The sequence below is a fragment of the Miscanthus floridulus genome, chromosome 17 (genome assembly GCF_019320115.1).
Source record: "Miscanthus floridulus cultivar M001 chromosome 17, ASM1932011v1, whole genome shotgun sequence".
Taxonomy (NCBI): Eukaryota; Viridiplantae; Streptophyta; class Magnoliopsida; order Poales; family Poaceae; genus Miscanthus; species Miscanthus floridulus.
Window position 1 is genome coordinate 20,236,743 of NC_089596.1, and position 27,427 is coordinate 20,264,169.

The window sequence follows — 27,427 nt, forward strand, 5'->3', positions numbered from 1 at the left end:
CATAAATATGCTGGCCTGCATTTTCTATGGAAAACAATTTAGGAAAAAATAAGGATAATAGAAGAATGTAACAAATAAAAGAACTAACAAAGAAGATTTGTTGTCAACACGTTAAAGCTAAAAAAAATGCTACCTTAGTCGATTGATGGTAATCTGAATATATCTTCTTGCTTTTTTTTGTTTTTTGTTTTTTGTTTTTTATTTCTCCAGCTTGACAATGTAAGCATACTGACTAATTGACTTTACTTTTATTCTAAAGTTTAAGAAAAACATTGAGAAAACTCTATAGGACAGAACTGTTGAACTTATTCACATAGGCACATCACCAATCTAGACAAAGAGGACCTGCAGCCATGCATCTGGAAAAGGCCCCAATGGATTGCAGGCCGACCACAACGCAAGCTGGCTGTTTGGATCAGTACTGTACTTTACAGTACATTTGTCCATTTATGATTTCAATTGGCATGGATTAGCATTAGAATATACACTTGCACAAGAATTAAGCAGGACAGAAATCATCTAGTGACCACGTACACTTGCACAAGAATTAACCTGGACAGAATTAACCTACACAAGAATTAGGGTGCCACAAATTGTGCAAATAAGGATAAAAGTAAAAATCTTCCATACAACAAGAAAACATGACACGTATAGATTACCAACAAATGCTCCAGAAGCTTGCACTGGCCAACAGCGACCAGTCCAACACTGAAGACCCTAAGCCCCTAACACCACAGCCCTACACAGTCATTGGCTTCTGGATATTCAGCATTGCATAGAGAAAGAACAAGGGGCTGTAGTCTGAACCCTGAAGCTAAGAACAAAATCTACGGTGAGAGATGTATAGCTACGGAGACACTTCCACTCTGACGAAGAAAAGCAGAAGGGAGAAATGGAGACTGAATGTGGATTGCGTTGTTTGCCATGCCTACGGATGGACTGATTGCTTGCTAGCTGCCATGACTCTGCACTATTATTAACTCATGGCCTTGTATTTGTATTTCTATTCCTTCTAAACAGTATATGGACTTTAGAAATTTTACAGAACCAAGGGGGGCCATGGCCCACTATGGCCCCCACGTAGCTCCGCCGTTGCTTGTATTTTTCCTACAAATCATCAGAATTCAATTTAAGATAGTATGAAAGTGGAATCAGGAATAGTAGGATAGTTTTCTGTCATTTGATTAATGATTTATGACAGTGTACACAGTTTAGTACTTTTTCATTTTATAAACTGTGCTCCAAACACATAGTTGAATCCAGAATAGCAGTTCAGGCATTTAGAACATAGATGGAGGAACACATAGATGCATCTGGAATAGTCCACATAAACAAAAGCAAAAGACAACTGCTGGAGACTAAAGAAGACCCAGAACTCCTTGGGCATACATTTGACTACAGGTAAAATGCATACATTTGACTACAGGTAAAATGCCATCCCTCAATGCATACGTTTGGCAATAAACTAATCAGAAATCACATGCAGGTAAAATACATACATTTGACTACAATTCAACCAACCAAGAATATATATTGCATATAAATTGTAATCAACTAGCAGCATAGTAGCATGCTTTGAAGGGAACAATCACAGACAATGAATCATCAAGATCAGCAAACCTAATCCAGAGACCGACGCATAGCACATCCAGCTAGCCATATCTTAATTAAAAGACAATTCCAGTACAGGCGAGTGGCAAATAAACAAGAATTGAGGGATGGCCGCTTGATTACTTACACGAGTACATACGGGCAGCCTGATCTAGAAAGTACCTGGTGAATATATTGTGTTATGTTAGTATCCATGGATGTTTAGCATAGTCCTTTCTGAAAAGAAACAGAAATTTATGTGACATGTTGCTTAACTAAGTCTAATAGTCCCCCCCCAATGGATGAGGATGACCAAACATCAACAGCTGAACACACATCACACATGATTGAAGCTCTTAATTTATGACAATATGATAAATATGGTACTATGCTAAACTGGAAATCAGAAAGATGGACAGCAAATAGACTTTTAAAAATCCAGAGTACCTTTTGATGGTGAGCTCAAATGATAAAATTCAAAGAAGCCAGTCCATATAGATCTTGGTGAGATTGTTAAGGTCCTCCTGAACAAACAGACAAGCGGACATTCAGAAAGTCACCTATAAAATAATAATCTTACACCTATAAAAATTTAGTGATTAACAAATTCAGTATTATTTTGACAGAAGTTGAGAGTTCAGTTTTTGTTTAGTTTTTGTGGCAGATACAAAATGAGATCATGATAAAATATGTAGATTTCACAAGCAGTGGTACTATAATGCTAATGCTACTTCATATCTGGCGGGGGGAAAATCGATGGTATTCGGGTAATAGAGGTAACCAAGAATTACATCTGTTTTTGATAATCGAAAAATCTCAATGCAAAAAATAAATTGTACAACTACCTGTAAATGAACAAATAATAAGTTAAAAAAACATATGCGCAACATCTATGTATCAAGGCGGGCAAGATCATGATCACAGATGGGGCCTAAGTTAGTTCAACAAGTGCTACTTCGGCAAGCAAATAGATAAAGAGCTGAAAAATATTGTCTTGTGGGCTAGAAACTTCAGAATTATATGGAAATCCAGAGCTGAAATCATGGTGGATCTCATGGATCTCGCAGAGGGGAAGAGCAGGGCTCATAGCATACCTCGATCTTGATGAACATGCTGCTGTCCCACAGCCGGATTGCGTTGGTTTTCAACTAAATCGGCAGCCTCCCTCCCAGATGGAGGTGTGGCAAGGCTGCCTGCTGGCAACAGCATTGGAAGGGCAGTGGGGCCGCCGCACCGCTGCAGGGAGGGGCGAGACCTGTGCAGCGCCGCCCGTAGATACCTACCTGAATGCCGTGGTCTAGAAGTCCGGTAGGTGGGGTTGGGATGTGGAGGGGCGGCGCCGACTGGGAAGGGATGTGGAGGGGCGGCGCAGATGGAGGAGGGATGTGGATGGGCAACGGTCGGCGACGACGGGGGTGGATTGAGAGCGGCGACAGCGGTGGGTGGGCAGAGGAGCAGTGCCAGCGGTGGGTGGGCAGAGGAGCAACGCCGGATGCGGAAGAGTCGAGGGGCGGCGCCGGCGGGAGGTGGTAGGGAGAGGGAGGGGGACGGGCGATGCCGGCGGAGTGAGAGGAGACCGAGCGGACGGGATCTGAGAAATTGGAACCGCAAAGAACGTGGGCGGGGGAGCTAAGGAGCTGATATGCCGCTGGACCTCAGCCTAACAAAGTGGGCCGGGCCAAGTGAGCCTCCAGCCCGAAGGGAGGGGTGGGTCCGTTTGCTTGCCTATTAGTCTGCTGGGTACTGAATAACTATTTAGTACCCAGGTACCGTATAGTAATACTCTCTCTCTCTCTCTCTCTCTCTCTCTCTCTCTCTCTCTCTATATATATATATATATATATATATATATATATATATATATATATATATATATATATATATATATATATATATGTGTGTGTGTGTGTGTGTGTGTGTGTGTGGAGAGGCTATTCAGTAGCCGGCTACAAAATAAGTTATTCTGTAGCCACCTCCATTTACGATAATTTTATACACTAATTTACGATAATGTCAATACATATTTACGATAGTTGGGTTACTATAACACATGGGGATATTTACCATAATGTTATAGTAAACCACTTAGTAAATTAACATAGTAATTATCGTAACTCAAAGTAGCTACAGAATAAGTTATTTTGTAGCCAGCTACAGGATAGTAGTTCTATATATATTGAAATATTTGAGTTTCTTGTTTGCTGATGTTAAAAATTGGCTTATGTTGATGCTTATGCTGAAATATTGTGAGAGAAAAACACTGTTTCATGGCTGAATAAGCTCAAGCGATTATAGCATTGTTGTTGCCTCGTAGAATAGTACGAAGAAACTTGATCACGGATGAAAGAGAACAGTATTAAGTGAGCTTAGCACGGTGAAGTGCATCGTGGCCAACTGAGGCGTGGACGTACTCGGTAGTCGGTACTCCCAAGCGGATGGTGCAGATACTGACTTGCTCTGGTTGATATTATAAATTGTTTTAGCTTTGTCTAAGTCGAATCTGTCCAATTTTTATAAAGTCTATAAAAAATACGTTAATAGATGTTTATGTATTTTTTTTATAAATTTGGTCAAAACTAAATAAGTTTGACTTAGGACAGCTAAAACAACTTACCATCAAACTCAAGGTTTTTGTTCCAATAGGCAGGAAGTTAGCCTCTTTCATCGTAAAACCAGGGAGAATGTACAGGGAAAATCACTGGGAGTTTTGACAGTCATGTTTTTCCACATTTGACATTCTTGGGGTAAATGTACATATCCCGTGACAAAAACTAAGACCAGACCCAACATCGTTTGAGACATGATAACTTCAGTTCAGGAAAAAGAAAAACTGTTTGTAACAGGCCCACAATTATACAATTATATATAAAAAAAGCATGCCAATATGCTAGCATGTGATTATTCTTCTTGAACAACATTGAAATTTACAGATGAATAGTGGTAATCTACAGTTGGGAGTGTCTCCCAGAAATTTACAGAAGCTTGTGTAGCTGTACAGAAACTATCTGCACAAGATACTGCAACAATTTACACCAATGGATTCTGAGAACAAAGTGATCTACAGAAAATTGTCTACATCTCTTTTGCCTCATTTCAACTATGCTATGCCTCCGTCACAGTGCCCAGGTGAGGTTCAGGGACGCTCCCCTCCACCGGCGAACCAGGCACAAAAGGAACAAAACCTCGCCCCCCGAACATTGGGCGCATGAACCGATCGTCAAACTTGCGCCAAAGGCGATGGACAGAGCGAGTTGGCGCGGTGAGAATAAACTGGAGGTTGTACTGGGGGGAGTTGATCTGTCCTACATCAAAGTCAGACCCCACCATGCTAGTAAGAAGTGGGTCCAGAATAGACTGGCTGGAGAGCAGAGATGACGTGTTGAAGACAGTCCTTGGTGGGATGAGGAGACTAAGCAGCGGCTTGGTGAGCAGACCGAAAACCTGAATTAAATGATGGCATATAAATTAGCAAAATGGTAGTACTTTCATTTTTCTCAAAAGTAAAAAAGCAAACTAGTTGATTCATGTGTATGGACCTTTAATTCTATTTGCATATTCACATACAGCATGAAGAAACAAATATGAAAAGCATCACATGTGTAATGTGTTATAGTTATACCCATGGTTTCAGTGTCATGCTTTGTGCTGGACTGTGTAACATATGCATACATATGAAGAACAGCTGTTCGAGTTAATAATAAGGTATAGCGGGCTTACCATTGTGCTGAATAGAACAACAATAACTGTGCTGGTAATCATGATAGCATTAACTCGCACTTCAGTATGACCAGATGATGTAAACTGCAAAAGTTTACATGGACTAGTATAAATAAGAGCCTATAAATGCTCAAGCAAAGATATGTAAAAATCTGGTAGCAGGTTCAAAGCAGATGAGAATTCGCTTCAAACATCACCTTGTTATAGGCAAGTGCAATTGACACTGCTCCTCTCATGAGACCAGCCCACCATATGATTACCTAAAGGAAAATACCAGCATCGTTAGCTCTTTCAGGTTTCCAGAGGGCACAATGGCAGAAGAATGAAAAAAAGATCTAGTACTAACTTGTTGCTTGAAGGAGATCTTTGGACGGGCCTCCTTTTTACTTAGGTTGGATAGGAACGACAAGGGAATACAAACGCCGCTCTTCCAACCATAACCAATCCCAATATAATTGCACTTAAAGCAATTGGTTTCTTAGGACTGCATCATAGGAGAAACAAACAGATATATTAGCTTTGGGGGGGTGCGGGGGCGAGGTCATGAGCTGTTCTTGTGGGCCATTGTTGCTCGCTTGCCAAACAACAGTTAATAGAAACCTGTTGAAGGATCTGGTATTCTGGTTCACTGAGGAATAAAAAAAGGGCGTACCCAGTGAAGAGAGCTCCCGCTCTGTGCGGGGTCTGGGGAAGGGTGTCAGTGGCAAGCCTTACCCTCGCCTGTGCAATGCGAGGAGACCGCGACTCGAACCCGGGACCTTCCAGTCACAGGTGGTAAGACTCTACCGCTTGCACCAGGCCCGCCCTTCATTCTGGTTCACTGAGGAATCTCCAAATAAAAAAGAAAGAACACAGGTTCCTCTTGCCAACAACAGAACCAGTATAACAAGAATATTTTAGTTCAGGATTGACATAACATCAGCCTAACTGGATGCAGAGTCAATAGCTGATACATGTAGTTTGTTCAAGATAACTAATAACACAACAGAAATTTTCTTACTAGTATGTTATCTATGTTGGTATATCTAGTCCTTAAAATATCAATCATTCCAACAGCGAAAGGTACCTGCTACTAGCTAATTTCCACTTCTCAATGTCCAATGCATCCATCCCAACATAGAGGAAGAGGAAAATTTCTGCAATGAATGATAAAGTTGCAAAAGTATGCCTGCAGCATGGAAAGGAAAAATCAGCAATTAGTATACATAATGTTAGAACCATAATTTTTGCTAGAAAAGCTGAATCCAGAAAAGACATACTTAGTGGTAACCCTAGAACTTTCTGTCACATTATGCCAAGTGTAATGTGACATTACTATTCCACAGAAGAAAACAGTAAGAATGCCACTCAGGTCCAACAGCTGAAAAATGGAAGAAAATATCAGAAACAAATATTTTTTTCTCGAAAACGCAGGAGAGCTACGCCTCATTATATTAACCAGAAACAAATCTTGGTATCATGCTGTTTGCAAAAGGCTAAGAAACTGAGATCAGTGCATGCTGCAGAAAAATAAGAGCAAAGGTAGCAAATCAAGAGAAATTAGTAACTAAAGGTTAAATTTTTAATATAGTATCAATACAAAATGATATTAATATATTAATATACACTCCCCTAAACATTTTCCAAGTAAGACTTGCTTATTTATGACGTTTGGAACTTATATTCATGCACTTACCATTGACAGCATGTACGAAAGGTATGCCATGAGTATCATGATAGAAACTTCTCTATCAGTTGAATGTCTGCACATCACCACAAGCGTGAAACAGTAATTTTCAAATGTCTGTTATTTTGTAGTGTAAAGTAAAACACAATAAACTACCCCACAGAGCCAGAGAGTTGTGTACAGACCTGGCAAAACAGAGCTTCTTGATAATGTACGCACTAAGCAACCCAGTCTGCCATGAAACAATATTATCAGTCAGTCAAAAGAGCCATGCTCAAATCATCAGAGTAGATTTTCTGATTATTTTGGCAGTAGGAAAGTATTCATAAGACGACTCACAACAGTGGCAGTAGGTGATTACTTACAGCTACTCCAAGTATGGTGCTGGTGAAGAACAGGTAGAGAAATTTTCTGACGAAATTCAACAGAACAATAGCATCAAAATTAGCAATATCAAGGTTTTCAATTGCATTGAAGAGCACAACAGATGTTGCATCATTAACAACACCTTCACCAAAAACTAGACTATAGAGTAGGGGTGTTTCATCCTGGTTAAGCACCTGCAAAGTAATGAATTTCCAATTAAATTGGCTTCCTATCTCATTTTATAAGATAAAGATGGCAGATTGTTCAACAAGAAACCTGTAAGGTGCAAACAGAATCTGTCGCAGAGAAAATAGCACCAATTGCTGCAAACATGGGTAAACAAAAAAAACAAGTATTAGCAAATTGACAATGGCATCCATGGTCTAATCAGACTATCAGAGAATGAAAAGGGTCTAGTATATATCCAACCAAGATAGTCCCCAAGCTCGAGTGGACCAACATCAAGTTTCTTGAACAATCCCATAGCACCTGATGTGTTCATTAGACAAAAAAGACTTAGAAGCCTGAGAAAGACAGGTTTGACAACTACAAGGTTTGAACATGTCATATTTGAATATAACTTCCTGTATGAAGATGACCTCCACAGATTTCAAGAACAACTAATTATCAGCGACAATTTATTTGGTGGCCAACTATCAAGAAGCATACTTAATTTAGCATTTATCTAAATTATCTGATTTCATGTTTTCAAATGTATATGCAAGGGCGCATTTTGAATTAAAAGGAACTGACTTATTTTCAGTGTCCACTGTTAGCATGCCCTGTATGGATTACAAATAATGGCCATATACACTATACTACTTACTAGACCTCCCAAGTCACAGGACAATTCTGTTGGTTTGGAAGGAAAGTCGAGCCCTGAAGACACCAGCTCCTACCCTATAGGACACAGATCCATTTAACACTCCATTTCTTAATCCAAATTCTCAAAGCCATTTGTTTCAAGTTTCAACCTAGTGTATAGCTTACTGAAGTACTACCCCACATGGTACACCACAAAACCAACAATCTATTATTACAACTGACTAGGGAAAATGAAGTTGGCTTGCACTGCAAGTGTTTTATATAGCACCTAATCCTGCCATAATAGCTACATATAGGAGTGATGGGTGTTCATTGCTAATCAATGAATTTATTTGCTCCGTTAGTCTACAGATAGCTTTCTTAATCTAGTAGTACAGATATCACTGACAGTGAAGCAATGACTGAAGAAAAAAAAATCCATCTAAAGCACTTAACAACTGCTGTAAAAAATATTGCTGTGGCAATGGCAAGTGGGGCATAGACCCAGATGCCATTGTTATATATTGTTTTACAGACATACAACTGACCCTAGTACCACAATCATGCTTTTTATATGCGAAATACTACAACAACAACAACAAAGCCTTTAAATCCCAAACAAGTTGGGGTAGGCTACGAAATACTAACGGTAACATATTTTCCTCAAAAATATTGTGTGACTAGAAACAATATGAGCATACATGTGAAACCAAAGTAAGACCATGCAAACTGCACAAGTGGTTTAGCATCTTACCAAGAGAGATTATTACAAAGGAAATCAGAGTTCCAACAGCACCAAACAAAATAATTGTTATAAAGTTGCGGAAGAATTGCTTTTTCTTTACTTGAAACCTGATAATGTGGAGAAACATTTACAAAGGTATACTTCATTACTTGTATGAAATGTAACTTTATAGTTTAGACAAACAGTGCAAAATGTTTTGCCGGGGTCTGTAGATAGTCTAGCACAGTTCTGTTAGCCTAAATTACTGAAATACCTTGCCAAATTCAGAAAAAAAAATGATTAAACAAAATGGTGCTTATAAGGGTCCCTATAAGCCCATGATATACAACCTAGAGAATCCAAAGGCAACTTTGTACTTCAGGAAAGCAGTTGTTTAGGACTATTGGAGAAAATGGGTTTTTAGTGAAGATAGTGAGTTTCAGGGTTTCACCATAGTGTAAATGTGTAATTACAACATACAGAGGAAAGAGAATAGGTCCGAAGCTGACTACATTGGTTGTGCATTGCTCATTAGCGATTCACCTCTTACATTACATGGCTTTGATAAACTCAGGAAATTTTGCATATTGCTTGAACAAGACAACATTTGCCACCTAGGAAGAAAAACACGGCTCCAAAAGGAAATCTACGACACAAAAACCATGATGGTACTAAGCAGACTCACCCGGCATTGAAGATTATTGGCGGAAGCAAATAGATGAAAAACAGGTCCTCGCTGAACACAAGAATGCGTGAGTTGGTCCCATTAGTAACCAGCAGGATCACGCCTCCGGTGATGAGGCCCTGCATACAGGAAACAAGGCACAACAAAAGAAAGAACACTCAAACCGGTGGCCACAGAAGCAAAACCACAAACACCCGGAACGCGAGAGCGGAGAGCCCACCATGACAAGCGCGGTGATGGACTCGTTGACCCATCGGTTCCCTTCCAGCAAGTGGCCGATGACAATGCAGCTGCAGAGCAGGGCGATGAAGATGTTGATCGAGACGATGGCGTCGTAGTCCGAGACCGAGAGGCTGCCGAATTTGAGAAGAGCTCCCAAACCCAGCCCCATGTCGTCGCCACGCCAGGAGATCCACCACAGCTCAAAGCAACCTGGCAGCAGGAAACATAGACATGGAGGGAGGTCAGCTGGCCACTCACAGTCACAGGACGTAAGATGGCCACACTCTGCAAGTTGCAAACTTGCAAGGGACGAACTCAATTATTGCTTGAACACTGTAGTTTTGATTAATTAAACCAGCAGAACACTTGGATTTTTTCTAATCACCAAGCAAGAAACAAGCTGAAAAAAAAAACTAGGAAGCCGAAAAGCTTCAAGCTAAGGAGCATCGCAGGTACCAGCAAAGCAACCCAATTACGCCACGCTTTAGCGGAAAGCAACTGCAAATCCCACCACGAAATGAACCTGTACGGCTGTGCCACTCAAGAACAAAGGAAGAAAAAAAAGACCAAAGGCTTTCGGGGCTTTACCTCGCCACTGCTGCAGATTCTTCAGGAGGCGCCGGCTCGGTTCCGGGGATCTGAACCGCGAGGGAGAAGATCTGGACGCCGGCTTCGCGTGGGTTCGGTGGGTGATCCGGGGAGGAGAGAAGTGGCGGAGTCCCGCGCTGGCCATGAGAGGCTGAAAGCGAGGCGGAGGGAATTAAACAAGGCTTATTCGATTCATGTCATTATAATTTTCGATGCGAGGAGAAATGATATTTTAAAACATGCTATTATAATTCTTTGTTTTTCATAAAAATGCCACTAAATATATATATAGACATAGCCTGGACCCAGGTACAGATATATACGAAGACGTATACTTTATCTTCTTCCTCCTCCTGTCCGCCTCCCTCCGTCCCGACACGGCCACGGCCACGGCGAGCAGCAATAGCAACAGTACGCCGGCAGCAGCACGCTGTGGGCGAGCAAGCGGGTGAGCAGCAGCGCGTCGGCATGGGCTAGGGCCGGGGAAGGGGCTGTGCCTGCTGGAGCTCACGGGAACGGGGATGGGACCACGCCTGCTGGAGCTCGCGGGCATAGGGATGGGGTCGCGCCTGCTGGATCTCGTGGGGACGGGGCCACGCCTGCCGGAGCTGGGGACCGAGAGGCCGCGGTCGACCTGCACCGGATCCAGTGGAACCCGCGATCGCGCCGGCTATGGAGGCACTTGTGAAGCTCGACCTGCGCCAGATTCATGGAGGAGGAGGTGTGCGGGGCGCCAGCCATGGAGGTACTCGTAAAGCCCAACCGGCACCGTATCCATGGAGGAGGAGGTCCGCCAGACGCCGGCCATGGAGGAGGAGGCGCCCGCCACCGGGGAAGGCCAGCAGCACGCCGAGCAGCAGCAGCACGTCCGTCAGCCCGCGAGCTCCGCGCCGGCCGTGTCCTCGACGCTGCCCGGGCGATGAGCTCCACACCGGCCGCGTCCTGCTGCTCGGCTGTGGTGCTCCCGTCGCCGGCTGCTCGCCCGCGATACGCGGGGTCACGACAGCGGCTCATCGGCTCGCCCGCAAGCCCGCAGCCGCCGCCGCCGGCAGCGCCCGCCGTGGCCGCGTCGGGATGGAGAGAGAGAGCCGGAGAGAGAGATGAGGAGAGAAAAAAGAAGATGATATGTGGGGCCCGCGTGTCAGTGATAAGGGAGATGAAGTATACGTCTTCGTATACGCTGCAGCTGGACTCAGGCTGTGTCCATACATATTCAGTGATATTTTGTGGAAAACGAAGAATTGTAATGACATGCTTTAAAATAGACGAATAGTAATGACGTTTCTTCGAACATCAAAAATTATAATAGCATAAATCTAAATAACTCATTAAACAAACAAACGAAAGAAAGAAAAACCCACGGCGGCCGGGGGGCGGTCAAACGCCACTCTCCGCCGCGGGACGGCGCGAGGAACGCAAGCCTCGTGTGGGTGACGTGTGGGACCGGGTTGTCTGGGCCCCGCGTGTCGGTAGCTGTTGTCGGCGTGAGCTGGGTGCACGGGAGGGAGGGAGGGAGGGAGGGAGGGGATCTCGCGAGGGCGTGATGCCGGCGTGGCTGGATGCGTGGGGAGACCAGCTTGGGTGGACGACGTGGGCGCTCGTCTTTTCCGGTGGGGACCACAGTGACAGTGCCAGGGCAACGGATATGAGCAGTCCCAATACGACATTAATAATAGTTTCTATTTCTATTAAATGAGCTGTTATATAAGTAAAATGTTGATACGGTATCTCACAGCTTGTTCGGTTGGCTGGTTCGTTTCGTTGCAGGTTCGTGAAGAAGTACCACTGATTATTTTGTGTGAGGAAACGATACTCTTCTGGCTAAAAATTTATGATCGTTTACGACGAGCCACAACGAACAGGCTGTCAGTTAATTAAAAAAGAGAAGAAAAAAGAGGAAATCGTTTCATGTAAGAGAAACGGCGGCTACTCCTCCTCGCCCGAGGCACGAGGAAACGTCGATTTCACCGTTGGGAAGAAACCATCGGTTTCTATCTCCGTCGAGCCCGCGCTGCCATGGTCGCCGCCCAAGCTCGCGCGCACTTCCGCGCCTGCGCTGCCGCAGGAGCTCGCCTGCGCCGCCGTGCTCGTGCGCCTCCGCTCAGGCCCGCGCCGCCGCGCTCGGAGCTCTGCTCGCTTGCGCCGACGCGCGAGCTCGCACGCACAGCCTCGCTCTGGAGCTCGCCGCGCTGGTGCTCTGCTCGGCCTCCGCGCTGGCCCGCGCCGCCGCGCTCGCGTGCCATCTCCATGCACGCCCGCGCACGAGCTCGCACACGCCGCCGCGCTGGAGCTCTGTTCGCGCGCCTCCACGCTGGCCTGCGCCGCCGCGCGAGCTCGCACGCGCAGCCACGCTCTGGAACTCACCGCGCTGGAGCTCTGCTCGGCCTCCGCACTGGCCCGCGCCGCCGCTCGCGCCCGAGCCACCTGAGGAGCTCGCCCGCGCCGCCGCGCTGGCCGCGCTCGCGTGCCATCTCCATGTACGCCCGCGCACGAGGCCCTCTATGGCGAGGCGCAGGCTGCAATCGCTGCCGCCTAGGCTGCTCGCCGTCCGCCCAGGCCATGCTTGACGCTGCTCTCCTGCCGAGGTTGGGCTCCACGAGGACGATGGGCGCGAGCAGCCGAGCATGCGGACATGCGGTCTTCCATGGCAAGGTGGAGGCCGGTTGCGAGGGTCCTCCACGCTCGTCGTCCGCTCAGGCTCTCCATGGTGAGCATCAGTTCACGCCTCGTGCTCAGGATGACGATACAGTTGGTAAAGAGAGAACAAAAATCATAGAGTGTAATGTCACGTAAGTGTTTCGCTGACACGGAGAGCAACAATTAGAAACCGGGTCTAAATTAAAAATCATATCCTAACGAGAACAAAAATAGGAAGGAATCGTCCTGTTCGCTCGGTCGTATTTGGCTTTAAGTCATAGTTTATCAACGAACAGTATTTTTCTCTCGTACCAAACCAGCCAACGATATTTCCATTCATGAACAAGCACAAACGAACACAGCGGTGATTGATTGAGAATAGATGGAAAAAGAATGTGACTGGATAAAAAATTCTTCCGTGGAAACTATCTATTGAGATCAGACTGCCGGGCTGCTGGACAAGGACAACAACTTGAACCTGAACGTGGGAGAGTGGAGGGGACGATGTTTGAGCATTAAATTGTGTGTTAATGATTTTCATTTTGTGAAAGATGGGATGTTTTTTTAAGGGGAAAAAAGCTTAAAGTGTAACCAGAATGGCTGGATACCGACTTCCCAGTACAATATTTTATTATTTGATGAAAATAAATGAACGGAATAGGATAAGGAAGCCGCATCCAACTAAATCATCCAGATGTTACTTACGTTTCATAAGAAAAGTGTATTATGATTTCACCTAAGGAGTTTTATAGAGCCTAAAATATTCAATTGATAAAAATTTGTGTCTAAGGTATTACATTATAAATACTTTTGCTAATTTCAAATATAATGTCTTGTCTTAAGTCAACTTTTTTAGCTTAACTATAATGTCTAAATCTTATTTTACACACAAAATTGATATTATTAGATTCATTACAAAAAACAACTTTTACAATGTATAACTACTTTTGTTTAAGAAATACTTCCTCGGTCGCCTAAATCAAGTCGTTTTAAAGTTGTCTTAAGTCAATATTTTAAACTTTAACTACAAAATTGATTTTTTTCAGTTGAGTTTAAAAATATGAAAGTGATGTAAGTAGATTCATTTTGAAATGTAGTTTCATAAAAAAATATATATTGACTATTGTCCTGTTCGCTTAGCTGATAAGCCATGGCTGAAAGTACTGTTGACTGATTTGTTGTGAGAGAAAAATATTGTTCGTTGGCTGAAAAAATACGGCTTATAAGCCAAACAAATAGGGCATATATTTTATAAATATTTTATAGCAAAAAGTAGCATTCAAAGTTGTTTCTTAAAGACCGTGTCCAAACAACTTGCTTTAGGTAACCGGAGGCGGAGGGAGTAGATTTTAGCAGATTTACTCCTCCTTAGGTGATTGATTGCTTACTTATCCGTCCATCACCAAATGTGAAGATCTGGAGACCTTACAATTTGTTTGGCACGGCTCCTCAACAAATGCTCCTCTCCAAATGAGCTGGAACAAGTGGCGAATCTAGGATTTTAACTTAGGGTATGTCAATCAAAAAAATTCATATACAATTCGGTAAATTCATTTTAACAATTCGATAATAATTGTAAATTTTGTAATATGATTTGGTAAATTCAAGGATTAAGTTGAAATCATCCACTAAATACATTATAAATAGTTCAAACATAGGCATAAAAGAGTACCAGAGACTTACAATGCTATTTTTCTGACTGTTTTATTTGACGCTTTCGAAGAGACATGAATGTCTTGAGTATATCATCTTCATCAACTTCAAAGAAAATATGTCTTAAGTTAGAAAGATTGAAGACCGACATACAAGACAACAACTCCATATTACACTGGCAAGAGTCTGCTCTTCCACCACAGGTTGGACTGGATCAAGAGAACATTTAGAAGTAGCAGCAGCAGCCACCACCACCTTTTTTGTTTCATGTTTCTGAAAAAGAGATGCAATATCCGAGTTTCTCTTCATAAGAGCACAAATATTAAAAACAATACTAAATAACTAAACAATTTATTATTTGTGATGTTTGCAAATTACTATTGAAGTACACAATAATTTTCTAAAAAATAGAATAGCACAAGAGACCGAATAACAAATTTTAGATTTCATCTAAACAAAATAACGAATCAAGACGACTAGACGAGTAGATGATGAACCTCTGTGAGACTGTGACTATCTGGTAATCTAATTAGTGCGACCGTTCAGGTGGCACGACATGAGGCGGTGTGTTCGATCACTTCGATGTTTCGTCCTCTCTCCGCCTCCGATCGAGATTAGATTAGGCCATTTGGGATAGATTAAGGAAATTGGGAAAGTCTCTCTGTCGGTGTTTTAGACCGACGGGCCCTCAACCAATTAATAAATTTATACTGCATGTTCTCAGTCCCGGAGGGTGATGCAAAAAGACACAAGATTTATACTGGTTCGGGTAATAAGCACCCTACGTCCAGTCTGAGAGATCGATCTTGTATTTTTTGCACCGAAGTGCTCGTAGTAGGGGGTTACAAGCAGGACGAGAGAGGAAGCTAGTCCCAGGTCTCTACGTGGAGTGGCGTGGGATGCTTGAGATGTTGATCTCAGACAGCGGGGAAGCTCGAGCGTTCGTCTGTGTGTTCATGCATGACTTTGTTGCATGGGCGTAGGCCTAATCGTTTTTCTCCTGATCCTAGAAACAGCCCTGGTCCCTCCCTTTTATAGTTTGAAGGGAGGACAAGGGTGATACAGGCGCTAGCTGCATGGCGTCGTGCGAACAGAGGCGACATGTCCGAGCCCTGTAGCCTATTACTATGGCGGCGTGGGTGACGGAGTGGTCTCATCCTTGAAGTACTGGGGCGACGCGCCGGTCACATCCGGTCCTGTACGTCGTGGGAGCTCCAGTGTTATCTAGAAGCGGGCGTGGTGGTCAGCGTGCTGGTCACTGTGTGTTGACTGCGCGGGAAGCCAAGGCTATGTTGGTGTCGAGGCCGAGCCATCGTGGGAGGCTCGGCAGACGTGAATCCTGGGGTTGCCGAGACCCAGAAGTGGATTGCCGAGGCTTGGAGGGAGTAGTTGGTGTCATACACTGATTTCGAGGCTATGGTGACCCGGACTTGACCCCCCATGCCGCGTTGTCTCTGGGGCGGGGGTTAGGTGGCACAGTGTAGTGCATGCGCTGATCGTGGGCACAGCACCAAAGCACAGTGGCCGGTAATCCCCGCCGTGCCCTATCCTGGACGGTATGGCATTGACGTGACTTCCTGTCTCGTCGGCCGCTCTGCAGTGTCGAGCCATTGTCCGGCTGATATTGTGGGAGTGGTTGGCGCATTAATGGGACGCGACGCGCTGTCGGGGAGACTGGTCGAGGCAGAAGCGACGGGTCATTGCCGAGCCAGCTTCGAGCGAGACGGAGAATCGACATCTCGTCCGAGGCTTTACGCGCGGGGCCTCGGGCGAGACGGAGAATCGATTCCCTGTCGAGGCCCCCTACGCGAGGCCTCGCGCGAGGCGGAGATTTGGCAGGCCGCCGAGGCCTCCCGTATGAGGCCAGGAGCGAGGCGGAGAGCCGGTGGGTTCGGACGAGGCTGGGGTTTAACAAATGGCTTATCCTTTGGCTTTGTTTTTTATGGTGTCTAAGTGATTCCTTTCGATATACGCTCGGGGTACCCCATTCTATGGTATCCGACAGTAGCCCCCGAGCCTCAGCGAGAGTGTGAGCGCTCTTCTTGAGGTTTTGACGAGGCTTGACTTGCGGTAGCTTCTGACGGAATAGTATTTCGTACTTCGAGGTTTCGGTGGGTGCGCGCGAGCGCACCCGCCGGGTGTAGCCCCCGAGGCCCTGGGGGAGTGGATTCACTCCTCCAGGGTCTTTTTCTCACGTTGACCGAGGGATGTTATCGTATTTGTCGAGCCCACAAGTATGAGTTCGGGTCGCGGGGTCTCGACAAGATCGCAGGAAGAACCCCCATGCCACTTTATGGAGCGAGAGGGCGATCAGGAGTCCTCCTGACTTTTTGTGCGACCCTCACGCTTCCTTTTCGTTCGGGAGGAGGGGTGGAATATGCCAAGCTACCCTCGATGGGCGCGAGCGGTGGCATTTCTCGTGAGCTGTTATCGGGTGAGTCCGAGTGGAGGCCCGTGCCCCGTTCGCTAGGGGTCGGCTAGTGGTCTAGAGACGCACTCCAAGAGTACCAGAGGGTTTCTCTAGTGGGTGCCGAGGCCGTTCGCTGGGCCCCGGTGGCTCGGTGCCTCCCTACGGTGGGATCCCATTCGGAGACCTCCCTGCCGGTCTCGGACATGACTTAGGGCGTCCCAAGCGTTTTGCTCGCTCGGGCCTTGGCCCCGTACGGGCTCGCCCATAGTCGTCCCTGACTCTGTTGCCCTAGGGCGGCTATCGAAACCCTTAGGGGTCCAGCCTTCGAACCCCTGGACCGTAACAGGCTCGATGCCCTTTGTCGTGTTTTCTCGAATTTTCAAGTGCGGGCTTGGGTCGCTTGTCTTTGTCTTGGGTGCAGGAGGAGCCCTCGAGCCTCCGCAAGGAGCGAGAGGGCGGTCAGGGGTCCCCCCGACTTTTTTGTTCAACCCTCGCACATCCTTTTCGTTCGGACGAAGGGGGTTTTTGCCGAGCCCACTCATGTACGAGCCTGGGTCGCTTGGCCTCGGCAAAATTATAGGGAGGGCTCCCGAGCCTCTGCACGGAGCAAGAGGGCGATCAAGAGTTCCCCTAGCTTTTTGTACGCCCCACGCGCGTGAGGGTTTGTTTGTCGAGCCCCCCTCGGGTGTGAGCCTGGGTCACGGGGTCTCGGCATATCTACAGAAAGAGCTCCCTAGCCTCTGCACGGAGCGAGAGGGCCGTCAGGAGTTCCCCTGACTTTTTGAATCAACCCTCGTGCGTCCTTTTCGTTCGGAAGGAGGGGTTGTTTTTATCGAGCCCCCTCGAATGTGAGCCTAGGTCGTTGGGTCTTGGCAAGGTTGTAGGAGGAGCCCCTTAGCCTCTGCACGGAGCAAGAGGGCCGTCAGGGGTTCCCCTGGCTTTTCATATGACCCTCACGCTTCCTTTTCATTTGGAAGGAGGGGTGGAATATGCCAAGCTACCCTCGATGGGCGTGAGCGGTGGCATTTCTGGTGAGCTGTTATCGGGTGAGTCTGAGTGGAGGCCCGTGCCCCGTTCGCTAGGGGTTAGCTAGTGGTCTAGAGACGCACTCCAAGAGTACCAGAGGATTTCTCTAGTGGGTGCCGAGGCCGTTTGCTGGGCCTCGGTGGCTCGGTGCCTCCCTATGGTGGGATCCCATTCGAAGACCTCCCTGCCGGTCTCGGACACGACTTAGGGCGTCCCAAGCATTTTGCTCGCTCGGGCCTCGGCCCCATACGGGCTTGCCCATAGTTGTCCCTGACTTTGTTGCCCTGGGACGACTGTCGAACCCCTTAGGGGCCTAGCTGAAAGGTCCTAATGGCTAGAGGGGGGGTGAATAGCCTAAAAATTTCTACAACAACACTTAACAAAACAGTTAGACAATTATGAGGCGAAGCGAGTGTTGCGCTAGCCTACTCAAAATGCAAGCCACCTACCACAATTCTAGTTTAGATAGTGTCTATCCACACAATAGCAAAGACACTACCCTATGTTAGTGTGCTCTCAAAGACTAACTAAAGAGCCACACCAACCAAGCAAACAAGCTCTCACAACTAGTTACACTAAAGAGCTTGACAACTAGTTTGCGGTAATGTAAGGAGTAGGCAAGAAGGTTATACCGCCGTGTAGATGTATGAACCAATCAATCACAAGTATGGATAATGATGAAGACCAATCACCTCGGAATCAAAGATGGACACAATGATTTTTACCGAGGTTCACTTGCTTGCTGGCAAGCTAGTCCTCGTTGTGGCGATTCACTCACTTGGAGGTTCACGCGCTAATTGGCTTCACACGCCAAACCCTCAATAGGGTGCCGCACAACCAACACAAGATGAGGATCGCACAAGCCACGAGCAATCCACTAGAGTACCTTTTGGCGCTCCGCCGGGGAAAGGTCAAGAACCCCTCACAGTCACCACGATCGGAGCCGGAGACAATCACCACCTCCGCTCGACGATCCTCGCTGCTCCAAGCCATCTAGGTGGTGGCAACCACCAAGAGTAACAAGCAAAATCCATAGCGAAACACGAACACCAAGTGCCTCTAGATGCAATCACTCAAGCAATGCACTTGGATCACTCCCAATCTCACTATGATGATGAATCAATGATGAAGATGAGTGGGAGGGCTTTGGCTATGCTCATAAGGTTGCTATGTCAATGCAAATTTCCAAGAGAGTGAGCTTGAGCCAGCCATGGGGCTTAAATAGAAGCCCCTATGAAATAGAGTTGTTGTACCTCTTCACTGGGCAAAACTCGAGACGACCGGACGCTCCGGTCCGATCGACCAGACGCTGGACCTCAGCGTCCGGTCACGCGATACTCGCCACGTGTCCCCTCCTTCAAACGCTGTTTGTCAGATTTCAACAGTCGTTAGTTGACCGGACGCGTCAGTTAGAAAGTGACCGGACGCTGGACCTTAGCGTCCGGTCATTTCCAGTAAGATTCCAAACGCGATTTTTCCCGACCGGACGTGTCTGGTTAGGCTTGACCGGACACAGCCAGCGTCCGATCACACAACGTCTCCTCTGTACGCCCTACGTCAGCGTACGTCAGCACTGACCAGACGCACCCTGCCAGCATTCGGTCGCTGAGCGACCCAGCGTCTGGTCATGATACCGAAACGCACGTCCTCTGCTACCACTGACCGCACGCTCTGGTCTAACCGAGTCCAGCGTCCAGCCACTCACAGTGACCTCCGTCTTTTCTATCTAGGGCGCCGGTGGAGTTTCTTACCCTTGCATCCAAACTTCACCACCCTTGATCAAATGTGCTAACCACCAAGTGTATCACCTTGTGCATATGTGTTAGCGTATTTTCACAAACATTTTCAAGGGTGTTAGCACTCCACTAGATCCTCAATGCATATGCAATGAGTTAGAGCATCTAGTGGCACTTTGATAACCGCATTCCGATACGAGTTTCACCCCTCTTAATAGTACGGCTATCAAACATAAATGTGATCACACTCTCTAAGTGTCTTGATCACTAAAACAAAATGACTCCTACAATTTATACCTTTGCCTTGAGCCTTTTATTTTTCTCTTTCTTCTTTCCAAGTCCAAGCACTTGATCATCACCATGGCATCATTGTCATCATGTCATGATCTTCATTTGCTTCACCACTTGGAGTGTGCTACCTATCTCATGATCACTTGATAAACTAGGTTAGCACTTAGGGTTTCATCAATTCACCAAAACCAAACTAGAGCTTTCACCAGCCTTCGAACCCCTGGACCGTAATGGGCTCAGCGCCCAGTTCCTTCATCTAAAAGGAATAGGGTGGGGGGGATATCTCCCCCATCGGCTCGACAACGGCTGGCGCGCATTTTGAGGCAATTTTCTCGGGGAGGCGGAATGACGCCTGCTACTACAGCGGTCAGGCGTGACGTGGTGTTAGCGGATGGGACGTAACTGTTCCCGCGATTAATGAGGAAAAGGTGGGCATGTGGGCAATAAAATCGGATCGGGATTAATTGCGCCGGATCTAAGGGAAACTTCCCCGATTTCGTCGCCCGTCCGTTTCGCCTTCATCCTGCATAAATACGCAACGAGCCTCGCCCCTCCCCTCCTTACCTTGCTCGCAATAGCTTTGCCGTCTTTGAGCCGTCGCTAGAGCAGAGAGCCTCGGGAGGAAGGAGGGAGAGAGGCGAGGTGGAGAGAGAGAGAGAGACTCACTGCCGTAGTCGAACCCTCCACCGCACTCATGGCCGGCGACATTGTTGTCATCGAGGTGGACCCTTGGGGTCCATCCGACATCACCGTGGAGATACTTTAGTCGCTCGTCGATGGCGGGCTCCTTCGTTCGGTTACCGACCCCAACAGGCCTGAGTGGATCGCTCCGTCGGGCGAGCCGAAGCCGAGGCCTCGCGACGGTTACGTCGTGAGCTTCGTGTCTTTTCATGAGCGCGGCCTCGGCCTTCTAGCGGACCGGTTCATGCGAGCGCTCCCATACTACTACGGCGTGGAGCTCCACAACTTCAACCCTAATTCCATCGCGTAGGCGGCCATCTTCGTCGCCGTTTACGAGGGGTATCTGGTGATTGCTCCCCATTGGGAGTTGTGGTTCCACCTCTTCCGGGCGGGGCATACCACCAAGCCAACGGGTACGTTGGGCACGAGGAAGGTGGTGAGGGCTGGCGGCTGCACTCTCAAAGTGCACCAAGACCATCAGCACCTCTACATCCCGGCCTAGCTTTCGTCAACCAATCGCCGATGGTACATGAGCTAGTTCTATCTTCACAACGATGATGATGGCCTTCCCCCTACACCAGGTAGATCATGGGGAGCTGCCCGGAGAGGTGGAAGTATGATGTCCCAAGGGAGGATCAGCCCAAGCTACAGCCACTCCTAGAGGGGCCGGAGAGGCTGTGGGGCAGTGGCCTTACTGCGGCCGTGGTCGTGGCTACCTTCCATCACTGGAGGGTGCTGCCGCTGATGGCTCGGCGGTGGTGTCTGTTCGAGATGAGGCCGGATGAGCCAATCGAGGGCATCCGGATGTCTGCCTCCACCCTTTCTGACAAGGAAATTCTTTGCTGGAAGGGGGAGATGGTGGAGGCGAAGCTGAGGGGCAGTGGCCTGACCCCCTTCGCGATGCGCCCATCGCGGGGGTTCCTCTCGCTGGTAAGTCACGTGCCACTGCAACCCCCGAGGCGTCCCCGTTTCTCATTATTTCTTGTTCCCTTATCTGTGTTCACCGTTCCTGTAGGGGATGAGGGACGTGCGAGCCTCCCCGCCGCCCGTTCCCGAGGACGCAAGGCGGCGAGCGGCTAACCGGGCGCACGCCGAGGCATAGAAAAGGCGGAAGTACGCCAAGGTGGCGAAGCGCACGAAGAAGATCCTTGCACGCAAGGAACTGGATAAGCGCCGTCGGCAGCAAAGAAAGGACGGTCTCCCGTTGGAGGAGTCCCCGTCGCCGTCGCTATCGACGGATGCCTCGGACGGAGACAACAAGGGTGAGATAGGGCGGGGTCCCCTGGACCATCTCCCTGACATTGAGGAGACGGTGCCCGGGGCGTTGGCAAGCAGCCCGACGCTCCTAGGAGGAGGAGCTGCCTCGGGGTCGGCAATTGCCTGCCTCGGGGCTGAGGCCGACACGCCTAAGGAGCGGGCGTTGGGCAAGCGTGCCGTCAGCCCGGTGGGCTCGGCGACAGCGGTGGGGCGGGTGGCGGCGGGGGCGACGCAACTGCCCCCGCAGAGGACCGAGGGGGCGCCGGGGTCCGTCGAGGACCAGTTGGTGCCAACGGATACGGAGGCCATGCCTCTGCCGCCGCCACTACCTTTGTAGACGAGGGTCACCGTGCAGAAGTGGTTGCAGCCCCGCTCAAGGTAAGCGTATTTTTGGTGGAGCCGCAGTGTTTTTCGTTCGTTCTTTTGTCTCGTGCTGACCCTGCAAGCGTTTTGTCCTTAGCCGGAAGCGACCTGCGGAGGTGCCTACCTTGGCGCCCCTTAAGGCGCTCAAGGTGAACCCCAGCTCCACCGCCCATTGGGTGGCGGAGGCACAGGCCGCCCTACAACGTGGCGCGGCATCGATGAGGGCCGACCCGAAGGAACCGGCCACCCAAGGAGGGGCTACCGAGGCGGCCCCGACATAGACAGGGGAGGGAGCGCCTCCACCCCACGATGCAAGGCCCATGAGTCGGATGGGGCCGAGGTGCCCTCGGCTACCGAGGCCACCGAGATCGAGGTCTCCGGGGTCTCACAGGCCAAGGCGACGGAGGCCAGGGCGCCTAGGACCGCCAAGGCCGCAGCGGTGGTGGCCGGAGATCCCACAACCACCGAGGCCATGATGGCAGAGGCCGGAGCCCTTAGGACTACCGAGGCCATGATGGCGGAGGCCAGAACCCCCGGGACTACCGAGGCCAATGTGATTGCGGCGAGGCTGTCGGCCCAAGAAGTGGAGATGAAGGCGGCGGAGGCCTCGGTGGCACCCTTGGTTCAAGGCCCATCGTCGTCGTGGGAGGGCACCCAAAAGGTGGAGGTCCATCCGATCTCCTCCGACGATACCTCCCAAGCGCAGGAGGTGGTCGACGCCGAGGTGGCCGACGCCGTGGAGCAGCCGGTTCCAACCCTGGGTGAGGGAAGCTCGGCCCTCGTGCGGGTACGACCCGAGCCCTGCGGGTGGGATCACCCATGTGTCCTGTGGCAGAGCCGGGATGACCCTAAGGGGGAGCCTCTGTTCGCCCTTGAGGACACGGCCGAGGGCGGACGCTGGGACACCTTTGAGCAATACCGCCAGCTAGCGGAGCGGTCACTACGGACGACGCTGTCCGTGGTGGCCGATGATCTGCCCAGAGTCGCCTAGGTTCGTGCTTTCTTTTCTCATGTGGTGTTGTCTTTTTCCGAGTTTTCTTGTAGTGAATGACCCCTGTTCTGCTTACCCAGGAGCTTGAGACCCAGTCCCTCAGGAAGTCGGTCTTTCTTCGGCGGGAGAGGGACATCTGGGACCAGCTCCAGCGGTAGAAGGGCCTGCTTGTCGGCGCCAACGAACTTCTGGCGGCGCGGAGCGCGGAGGTGGAGGACCTCCGCCTTCGTTGTGCCGATGCAAAGGTCGAGGCGGCCACGGCCCAGGAGCAGGTCACCCCTCTAGCGGCACGGGTCAAGGAGTTGGAGGAGGAGCTGACCCGCGTGGCCGGTGAGCGAGACGCCTTTAGGTCCCGGGCTGGAGAAGCCATGGCCTCGGGCAAGGTCCTTGCTGGGCAGCTAGGGGCGGAGCAGAGTGTGCACCAGCTGACAAAAGGCACCTTAGATGAGGCCCTTACGGTGGCTGAGGCCTCTCGGATCGAGGCTGTGGTCTGGAGGGGGAAGGCCAAGGGTGACTCCTATTCCCCTCGTTTTATTCGCTTTTTCTTATATTCGCTCCCTAACTCCCTAGTGTAACGCAGAGCTAGGGAGAGAGGCCTCCAGGGCAGCCGAGGCTTCTCGGGTCAAGGCCCAGCGCCTGAAGGAGAAGGCCGAGGCATCTCGGGTCGAGGCCCAGCGTTGGAAGGAGAAAGCTGAGGCTTCTCAGGTCGAAGCCTGACGCTGGGGGCAAAAGGCCGAGGGTGAGTCCCGTAGACTTCCGCCCCTATTTTGGCTTGTATTCCTTTGCACTCAACCTCATTCCGTTGTGTTTGGTGTAGAGCTAGAGAAGGAGGTCACCCAGGCAGCCGAGGCCTCCGCCGTAGTGCAGGCGGTGCTTGAAACCGAGATCAGGGAGCATGATGCGCTAAAGAGCGTCACCCGTACTGCCTGCGAGGCCCTGGAAGTCGAGGGGGTCCAGTCAGGAAGCTCCCTCAGGAGCCACCTGATTGCGTTAAGCGGCCAAGTGGGTGAGCGACTCCGAGGGGCGCTGCATACGGGCGTGAAGCGTGCGCTGGCCGTCATCGCTTCGCACTACATTGGTGTTGACCTCCAGGCCATCAGCGATGGCTACGTCCTGCCCGACGATGATGAGGAGGCCGATGAGGCGGTCGCGAAGCTGATAGAAGCGGTGGAGGGCCCCGGCACGGCGCTGGCCAAGCTGTTTGAAGAGGAGGTGGTCCCTCCCCCGCCGTCTGCCGATGCTGGAGGCCCTAAGCCTTGACCTGGGCCCAAGAGGCCATGTAAATAGAATAGGGATTAACTTTGTATCGAAACGCTTGTGGCCGTCGAGGCCTTTTTTTTAAAGTACTCGTGTTTCTTAATCATTTTTCTTGTATTCCCGAGCCTCTGCCCTCTGATGTCTCTGATCAGATTTCTTTTGCAAAAAACCTCCTCGGAACCTAAGCCGCCCCTTGGGCGAAAGGTGGTGAGGGAGTGCCGTAGCCCGGGGATGTAGGCCATCTCGCGACTCTACCGGCCTTCTGTCCCTGGAATAGGCTTTTCGGTCCTTGGGTTTTTTTACAACCGATTCGTCAGAGCGTGCTAGAGAGTTTGGCGTAGGAATTTTTTCGAAAAACAATTAAAAAATGGTGCGTGGGACTTAGGGGGGAATCCCGCATCTAGCCCCCGAGGGAGGCTCGGTTCTGCAAAAGCAGAGCCGTGTCTCCCTTGTGATGTTATCGTAATGCCGAGGCCTTTGATGGGCTCGCGGGGTTTCTTGAAGAATTAGAACAACTAAAGAGCGCTTCTTAATTGTATTTCGAGAAACAATATATACAATGCTTAGAAATTTAAGGGTAAAAGCGACGTAGTTGTTCTATGTTCTAAGCGTTGTTGAGAATTTCGCCCTTCTTGTTGGCTAACTTGTAGGTCCCGGGCTTCAGCACTTGGGCGACAATGTATTGTCCTTCCCACGGTGGGGTCAGCTTGTGGTGGCCCTTGTTGCTCTGCCTTAGCCTCAACACTAGGTCACCTACCTTCAGGTCTCGGCTTCAAATGCGCTAGGCCTGATAGCGCCGTAGGGCTTGCTGGTACTTGGCCGAATGTAGTAGTGCCACATCTCAGGCTTCCTCTAGTTGGTCGAGGGTGTCTTCGCGGGTGGTGCGATTGCTTTGCTCGTTGTAGGCCTGTAGCCTCGGGGAACCATATTCCAAGTTAGTGGGGAGGACAGGCTCGGCTCCATAGACTAGGAAGAAAGGTGTGAACCCCATGGCTCAGCTTGGAGTGTTCCTCAGGCTCCAGATGACCGACGGGAGTTCGTCGAGCCATTTCTTGCCAAACTTCTTCAACTGGTTGTAAATTCTTAGCTTGAGGCCTTGTAGGATCATGCCGTTAGCACATTCTACTTGGCCGTTTGTCCTTGGGTGTCCTACAGCCGACCAGGCCACATGGATGTGGTGGTCGTCACAGAATGTCAGGAATTTTCGGCCGATGAACTGTGTCCCGTTGTCGGTGATGATGGTGTTCGGAACCCCGAACCTATGGATGATGTCAGTGAAGAATAGCACCGCTTGCTCAGACTTGATTTGGTTGATCGGGTGAGCCTCGATCTATTTGGAGAACTTATCGATTGCTACCAGCAGATGGGTGTAGCCCCCGGGGGCCTTCTGTAGAGGCCTGACCATGTCGAGCCCCCACACAGCAAATGGCCATGTAATGGGGATGGTTTGGAGGGCCTAGGCCAGGACGTGCGTCTGCCGTGCGTAGTACTGGCATCCTTCGCAGGAGCGTACTAACTTGGTGGCGTCAGCAACCGCCGTCGGCCAGTAGAACCCTTGGTGGAAGGCGTTTCCGATGAGCGTCCGAGGCGCCACATGGTGCCCGTAGGCCCCTGCGTGCAAGTCCCCAAGTAGGGCCTGGCCTGCCTCGGTGGTGATGCATCGTTGGAGGACGCCAGTTGGACTTCGCCTGTATAACTCGCCATTGCAGAGGATGTAAGTTTTGGCTTGTCACACAAGCCATCAGGCTTTGGTTCTGTCACTAGGAAGCTCTCCTCGAGCGAGCCAATCAAGGAACGGGACTCGCTAGTCCGTGTCCTGGTCGGTCTGGGGGAGTCTCCGTGTCGACTTCCATGACCTCGGGCTCAGCCGAAGGAGTCTCGGTGGCAGAGGGGGCGTCGAGGCCTACGATGGGTTTGGCCAGTGGGCTCTCCTCCGCTGTCGAGGCATAGTCGATGGAAGGCTTGTGGAGGTCTCTGGCGAAGACGTTTGGGGGGACCGAAGCTCGTGCCGATGCCATCTTTGCCAATTCATCCGCGGCCTCGTTGTATTTCCACGCGATGTGGTTGAGTTCGAGACCGTCGAACTTGTCTTCTAGGTGACGTACCAACTTGCAGTACGCCTCCATTTTGGGGTCAAGGCAGTTTGACTCCTTCATGACTTGATCAACGATGAGCTGCGAGTCGCCCCGGACATCGGGACGCCGTACCCCAAGTTCGATGGTGGTTTGCAAGCCGTTGATGAGGGCTTCATACTCGGCCGCGTTGTTGGAGGCGGCGAAGTGGAGCCAAACCATGTAGTGCATGTGTACTCCAAGGGGCGAGATGAAGAGTAGACCCACGCCTGCCCCGATCTTCATCAAGGACCCATCGAAGTACATGGTCCAGCACTCCATCTGAATTTGAGCAGGTGGCAGTTGGGTGTCAGTCCACTCAGCCATAAAATCAGCCAAGACCTGAGACTTAATTGCTTTCCGAGGCACAAAAGTCAAGGCTTCCCCCATAAGCTCGATGGCCCACTTGGCTATCCTACCTGAGGCCTCCCGGTTATGGATTATCTCTCCCAAGGGGAAAGACAATACCATGGTCACTGGGTGGGACTCGAAGTAGTGACACAGCTTGCACCGAGCCAAGACTACGGCGTAGATCAGCTTTTGAATGTGGGGGTTGTGCATTTTGGTCTCGGAGAGCACTTCACTGACGAAGTAGACAGGTCGTTGGATGGGTAAGGCGTGCCCCTCTTCCTGCCTCTCCACTACCACGGCC

The 27,427-nt window shown here is 49.5% G+C and overlaps 1 pseudogene; it reads right to left on the reverse strand.

The window, feature by feature from the left end:
* Nucleotides 1-4,418: 4,418 nt before the first annotated feature.
* On the reverse strand, nt 4,419-10,534 carry LOC136516394 (sodium/hydrogen exchanger 1-like; annotated as a pseudogene).
* Between the last annotated feature and the right edge of the window lie 16,893 nt (nt 10,535-27,427).